Genomic DNA, 8,089 nt, shown 5'->3' with positions numbered 1-8,089 from the left:
AGCTTTCTATTCACTCTAGTCTAGTCTCTTGCCAAGTTCGCTTGTGCCAGCTATCGCTAGTCTGTTATCAATCTCGAATTACATAGGCTTTTACTACAGAATCCCAACAGTCTTTTTAAAGACTAAACCCACAAACATTCTTTTTAAAGATTATATCAAATCTCAGCCCTAGCCAGTAATTTTTTTTAACTGCTAGAAGTATAGCTACACTCTAAAACTACCCACGCGACTAATGCTGTGTTCACACCAAACGCGAATATCGCGTCTGGCGCGAATGATTTCAATGTTAAGTCAATGGAAAGGCGCGTTTACGCGCGTCTGGAGGTCTCGCGGCGCGAATGAGGCGTTTAGCGCGGCGCGGAAGACGTGAATTCGCCTCATTCGCGCGTCTAGTTGGCGCGAATGACGCGAATTGACGCGCGAATTGAGCGTTTCGCGCGTTAAGCCGCTTGTCCACCAGCGTCTCGTATTTCCGACGCGACGTCAAAGCCCATTCATTTCCTATGGAACTACGTCAGGCAGCAAAAACGCCCCGCAAAGCATGATGGGTCGCGTCGCATCGATTTGGTCAACAGCAGCGCGTCAAAAAAGTATCTCGGTGGATACTTTATGCAAATGAGAGCGTCAAAACGCGGGGCAGCAGCCAATGGAAACTCGGCAGCGAGAATTTGTGTATGGCCCTTGCTATGGTTTCATATTTAAAGTTCCAGGCACGAAAATGGAGGAAAAATTAATTATTGCGGTCTCTAACTTTCCGGTTATATATGATTCCAGCCTGGACATATATAGAAATGTCCAGCTAAAAAATGATGCCTGGAGAACTGCCGTCTCCCCTCTTCCAACGCAGGTACAACACCGCAATGCTGACCACCCGGTTCCTGATAGCGAGTCTTCGTCGTCGATCCATTGCAAAATGCTAAATAAATAATAAAAAAGTATTTTTCCCTCCAAAACTTCACAAATGACGTCCGTACAATGTCTAGCCCACAAATTCCGCCCCCAAGCAGCGAAAACGTCACAGGCGTCGCGTCAGAACAAAAATTTATCCGACGCTGGTGGACAAGCAGCTTTAGGCGCGAATGGTGCTTTTGTGCAAGCGTTTGACGCGAATTCGCGTCTGCCGCCCGAGTTGAAAAATTTTAACTTTAGCATCAATTCGCGCCCCGTTAACCAATCAGGAGCCTGCTAGGAGTCACTCATTCAATAGTCTGTTCCTGCAGCCTCCGGTTGTGCAGGAATACCCTTCTCCACTCATTCAACAAGGAGGAACGACTGATGTTATCAGTGAGCAGTCAACCAGAGCTATATTACAAAAGTTCATTTTTCTATAGAGACAGGAATAAAATAAAGGACCTATATATATATATATATATATATATATATATATATATATATATATATATATATATATATATATATATATATAAAACATATTAATAGATTAATTGAATAAAGGCCAAAGATAAGAAACGTTTCGTTTTACCCCAAACAAATTATATTTTAACTTGAACCACTAAAAAGACATCAGAGCCAGCGGCAAATGTCAGAGGGTCTAGCCGAGGTGAGGCTGCTCTCGGCGGATACTTGAGCTCTGAGCTCCCGCTGATCGCATGGAGCTCATCTCCGAGATTGGCGAAACACATTTTTTAAATAGACGCTGTCATTATAAATAAACCGCATATTTGAGTTTAAAACAACTACATTCTCGCCTGAAATACTTTTAAAACTACATTTCATGACACAATAACAGTAATATTTTGAAAATTATCCGAATAAAAATGGCGGTTGAAAATGCTGCGTGAACTCAGCTGGCAGAAGCCCCCCCATGACGCGAATTTGCGTCTGTTGTGAAGTTAATTTCACGCGCGAATGAAGCGAATGATCTCAAAATGGTCAAGCGGCAAACTAGTACTTGAAACTAGACGCGGTAGACGCGAATTTGACGCTCTATTCGCGTTTGGTGTGAACACAGCATAAGACACACACTCACTCACACACGCACACACACACACACACATATACACGAGGACTACAATCATTTAGTATTAAAATAAAATCTGAATTGTCTGCAAAATAATTATTTTGTTAGTTTAATTAAAGATCTTGTCCTGAGTCCTGACTGATTAGCCCCTGATACGTCTCTCAACATAGCCACACACACAGTTACATATTGCCTAAACTTTATTGAAAACACATAACAAAAATGGAGAAATTTCTTGTGAGGACCAACAAGCCAACCGACGCACCACCAGCTGTAAAAAAGCTTCGAAGGTACGATGAAGCATACCTGCAGTTTGGGTTTACAGTCACGGCTGATCTGGGACCTCAGTGTGTCGTGTGTGCAGAGGTGCTGGCAAACGACAGTATGAAGCCCTGCAAATTAAAAAGGCACCTCGAAACAAAGCATGCTGGCATTAAAAATAAACCGGCTGAATATTTTAAAAGAAAGCTTGATGGCCTCCATCAGTAACAGGCAACCATTTCAGTGCACAGCACTGTGTCTAAACAGTGTTTGGGGGAATCGTATGTAGTGGCCAAAAGTATTGGTAAACTGGGTAAACCGCATACAGTCACAGAGACTCTCATTTTGCCGGCAGCGCAAGACATGTGCAGAATAATGATAGGCGATAGTGCAGCATCCAAACTTGGTGCAATACCCCTGTCCAATGACACAGTCACTAGGAGAATTTTAGACATGTCCAATGATATCAGAGAGCAACTGATAAGAGTTTGTAAAAAAGAGTCCTTACTACGCGCTGCAGCTGGATGAATCCTCTGATATTGCTGGGCAGGCTCAGCTCCTCACCTATGTCAGGTATCTGCGGGACAAGGCGATTGAGGAGGATGTGCTGTTTTGCCGGCCTCTTCAGTCGCACACTACAGGAGAAGCCATTTTCAATTTCCTTGATATTTTTATCCTTGAAAATGGTTTGGCTTGGGACCGATGCGTTGGCCTATGCACGGATGGTGCGCAGGCAATGACGGGGCGTGAGCGTGGCCTAGCTGCTCGCGTTCAGCAAGTAGCTCCACTTGTGAAATGGACACATTGCATGGTCCATTGCGAAGCACTAGCTGCTAAAAAATGCCAGTTCTCTCTTGCTGTAAAGGAAACAGGTCAATTTAGCTCAAAGGGAATCATTTAAGATTTTAAAGGGAATTTGAACAGAATCACTGTTTCACGGCTGATCACTGAGACGCCCTGCGATTTAGTGAATGAGCCGTTTAACATCAAACTGCGCTGGATATTAATATCCAAAGTATAGTGAAAACACTATCAATTAGCACAGTAACAAGATCGGCAGTTTAAGACATTAACTTGTAAGCACAAAACACAAGATACTTCTCTTTTCAATATGAATAAGGCTTTATTAGATAAATCTAAGACATATAAACTAATCTAACACATAAACGCACGCACTCACACATTCACACAAGTTGCAGGAAGATCGAAAGTTAGGGAAAGATGAGTTTAAGAGAATGGAAATCCCAAGTTTACAGCAATACGTGAAATTGCATAGACATGAACAGCCATCAATCACTTAATCAACCCTCGCATTGAGTTCCTCAATGAGGTTAAAATTATATTAGATACACCAGCACAAATGTCTGAAGGTACATTGCCTGTGTAAAGTTGTCGCTGATTGGCTGGAAGCTCAGTAGTCCTTGAAGTGACGTCTTGAGAAGGCCCGTGGTGTGTTGGCCGTTGGCTGAAGATGCAGAGAGTTGTGTGTAGCTGGCTGAAGTTGAATTTGACGTTACAAAACTTAACTCAGAACACGAAACTCTCAAACGGAGAAGAAAAGAAGTAAAGTTTGACGAGACTATAGGTGGTGTTTCTCCTCATCGTGGCTAAGTAGCAGCAGGCGTGCAGGCTGAAGCACGCTGGAACCGCGCTCAAAGAACAGTGATGACAAACAGCATGGCTAAAAGCTAAAGCTAAGAAGCAAAGCTAAAAGCAAACTAAAAGCAGACGTGACTAATAGCAGAAGCATAGCTAAAGACTAAAAGCCTAGCTAGCTAGAGACTAAAAGCCTACAACTAAAAGCTATATTTTATGGTGTAGTGGGTATTTAAACTGGCCTGTTGGCCACACCTCAAAAGTTGTCTTGACCAATCAGATATAGTCTTGGCTCGGGGGTATCATAAATCATGTGTTTATCTTACCAAGCATGTGGTCTGAATTTTCCCGCTCTTGCAGGGTATAATTTTGGACATGATTCCTATAACACGAATATGATACATTTGATAAATATTTGATTGTCAGGCCTATTTAAAGCAAGCAGTTTCAATTACGTAGATACTAGACATGACTATGTATCCTTAAGCTATCCCATAGTTATTAAAAAAACATACACAATAAGTGAATATAAGATGATAGTCAAATGTGTGGGTTACATATAAATAAATATGGAGTTAAGCGATGGACTGATTCATTTGTAAGTCTTTTTGAGTTCATTCTGGTCCATATATATGTACAAAAGACAGTTTATTTGCCATTCTCTTCACAAAGACTTCTGTGGAGAGACCGGAGGTTCAAAGCCCCTTCCCCCTTAGGAATTTCAGTCTGGTTCTGTTAGGTGGGGGAAGTCCATGGAAGTGTTTACCTCTCATGGGTTTACATGTGATGTCCAGCGTTGCATTTCAATTACGAACAACAAATTTGACAAATCTCTTCTCCGAATTGAAATTGTCAATAATTGTTCTAGTGGTGTTAATGTTGAAAGCTGTTCTGTGAAAGCTTTGGTTGGTTGGTTATCTTGCTTGGGACTTGTGGCACAGAATGTTTTATGACTCCTGAGGAATTCGGCTCGTGTTTCAAACACAGCCCTGATCGACTCTTTAATTTGTCTGGTTCGAGTCATTTCGGCTACATATCCCCCTTTCGATCGGCGAGGTGTTTTAGCTGAAGACATCGTCGATCGCTGGAGAAACAAAGGCAGAAGAAGCAGACAAACACAGCAAACAACAAGACAACACCTCCATGACAGTTACTGTACTGGTGCAGGCATCAGGTTATTTAGGTACACGTGGTTAAGTTCAATTAGTCAATGTAGTTTAGCACATTGAGGATAGTTTAGATCGTTTTGGAAATCGTTGTTTTATTTTGATTCATCAATCAAATTTGTGGTTAACTTTGTTTGGTTCTTCTAGGTTGTCTTACTTTACCGTTAGTTTTCTAGTAACCTCATTTTCAATTAAATGAATTGACCTATCATGCATGGAGCTCTCTGGCTGGTGGATATTAGGTGTTCAGAGTCAATCCTAATATCAGACCTTTGACCCTTGCAGGGTGTCTAGGTGTTTCACCTACTCAGGAAAGAGGGGAAGGAGAAGGATAGGTAAAAGAAGAACAAAACAAAACAAAGCTGCTGTGGGTTTTCCTAGCATGGGTTACAACTACTATTGAGCTAGGATGTCAGGTGCAGCTAGTGTGTCATGAACCTTAACTTAGTGTCAGGTGTTCTACCTACTGTGAGGATGGCTGCACGTTTCTTCATGGTGGGTATGTGTAACTTTGTTACGCTAAAAGTTGGATATTCTACCTGTGGGAAGAATACGTTTGTTGAATGTGTTATCCGTAGATGTGGTTACCTCTGGGTGTAGGTAATGTTGTGTGTGTTAATGATGTAGTGCATGGTTGGTCAGATCTGTTCAAGTCTGTGTTGTCTCCCCCTTTTTCTAGTATGTCACTGAAGACTGGCTCTCTGCATCCTTGGCTTGGATGAGGGCGTGTCCACGGTCTAATGGGGGTCAGTCCAGCAAGGCAGGAAGTTCTTTAGCAGACAGTCGGAGGCAGTTTGGCATGGCTGTTTGAAGCTGGGTTGCAAAACTTTGTCTCCTATGTGTGCATTCTTCTTGTGGTGCCTTCTTGCTGTAGCAGACTTTCTGACCTTCTGTGCTCTAGTGGTTGCTGTTGCACAGACAGGGAATGTAGTTCTTGGAGTTGGAGTTCATTTGACAGTTTGTTAGTGACTGAGGTGATGTCCCTTGGTACCTCAGATTTTTCATCAACGGTTGGCCGTGAAAGACTTGTTCGTTCTGGGTCGTTGTTGAACAGGTGCTTGTCATCTCTTATGTGGTGCACCAGGTGATCACCGGCCTTCCGTTCTGTCGCTGGTCACAGCCAGCACGACTCCACTTTGTGGTCATATGCATGTGAATTGTCTTGAAGGAACTCTCTCAGTTGTTTCATGACTTGTTCCATGTCTTCTGATGGTAAGCTGTCATGTTCTTGTGCATACTGTGGTGTGTGAGGTGGGTTTTGTTGTCGCTTACCCACCCGTGTTGCTCTGGGATGAGTCAGGTGATTACCTTTGGATATCTGGTTAGGTTTCCAGATGTTATCCTTTTGGTTTCTTGAGAAGCGTGGCTGGTCCCATGGATTTTTCCAGCAGTTGGGCTGAAAACGGTCGTGGATATGGGTGTCACGTTCTCTGTGCTCTTGATGGAAGCCTTTGGCGTTGTGATGCCACTGGGTGTCGTCCAGTGCAAGGCTTGAGTCTTTGTTGACAGAGTTCAAGAGTGTGGAGGTTCTGTTACCTTTCTTTGAGGCCATCTTCTGCTTGTTATAGGCCTTCTGTGTTAGGTCACGCAACTGTTGGATGTTCATGGAGCGTGGACAGGCCATGACACCTAGATGGTGACTGACTCCAGGGTGCAGATTTCTTAGAAAGAGGCTTTTGAAGTTCACATCCTCTTCAAGGTCAGGTTGGTTGTGTGCACCAAAGTAGGCTTGTCGGAGTCGGTTGTAGTAAGCTTGTGGAGTCTCTTGTCGACCTTGTTTGGTTTCCAAGGCGGTCAACAGTCCATGTTCAGACTCTGGGTCTGTAAACTCTTTAATCAGGACCTCACGAAGTCGCTGGTAGTTTGACTTGGTTTGACTGGGCTGTCGATCTAGAAAGTTTCGTACCTCGGGACTGGATGTGGCTCTAAGGAGGTATAACCAGTCTCTGTCAGTCACATGAGGTCTCATTTCCAGATGAAATTCAATGTCTTGCAGGTAAGCCTGGATGTCGTGACCCTCTGTGGAGTTCGGGTTGAACCTGCTGATGTTTTTAGACAGTTTGTTAAGGTCTTTGATGGTCATCCCGTGTGCAGCTCCAAGGTCTTGGACGGGAGGTTTTCTTTTGTTGGCAGGAAAGGGTTGTGTGGCGAAGGCAGGTGAGGTTTTAGGTTGTGGCCCTTCGCTCCTTTCATCATATGCCAGTTCTTTGACGTGGGACTCTGTTCTGCTCAGCAGTGATGAGGCTAGGAGATGTTTCTCTTTTCTTGGCTCTTGTTTCTGCTTGTAAGCATTTTGGAGTTCTTTTCTGACCATGTAGAGCTCATCGTTGGTTTCGTCTAGTTGTTGGGTCAGATTGTCCGTTTCAGTTCTGTACATTTCAAGGTGTACTTTCAAAGCACTGATTTCAGAATTCTTGTTTCTGATGTCTAGCTTGGCTTTCTCTAGTAGCTGTTCGGCATACTGGAGTCTGTTTACTAGGTCTTTCTGAGCAGCCGTTGCATGTTGCTGGTCGAGCTGAGCTGCTGCCAGGGCTGCTTGGAGCTTAACATGTTCCGTTGTTTCCTGCTCCCTCTCGCTGGGTGCTTTGAGTTGATCTTGAACTTTCACTTCCAGCTTGTCTATGCGACGTTGAGCACGTGTCAGCTCCTCTTGAAGGTGGGTGATGTGCTTGTCGCTCAGTTTCAGCTGGGTTGTGAAGGCATAGCTTAGTGAGCTTGTGATCTTGACTAGCTCCTCGTGGTTGTTGTTCTGGCTTGAATCTTGTGTCAAGAATCTTCTCAGGATTAGGATTATTATTAAAAATAATAACAGTTCAAATGTCTTTGGAGTGAGGCTGTCTGTCATGCCTCTCAGCCAAGTGTTCACATCAGGCAATGGGGTCTGCAGTCTGCGGCATGTTGGCATGCTAGGGAGAAGAGGGACTGACACAGATCTGTGTGGAGTAAAAGCCTATGTGTGGTGGGACAACTAAGTGTTGTATCAGTGATTGTGAACCACTAGTGAAGTGTGGTGATGACGGTGTTGGTCTCAGGGTGTCTAAGTAGACTAGAGATGCGAAGACTTTGTCACTCTAATGAGGAAGAG

This window comes from Carassius carassius, chromosome 13, assembly GCF_963082965.1.
Source record: "Carassius carassius chromosome 13, fCarCar2.1, whole genome shotgun sequence".
In the NCBI taxonomy this organism is placed as follows: domain Eukaryota; kingdom Metazoa; phylum Chordata; class Actinopteri; order Cypriniformes; family Cyprinidae; genus Carassius; species Carassius carassius.
Note: the sequence above shows the minus strand (reverse complement) of the source record.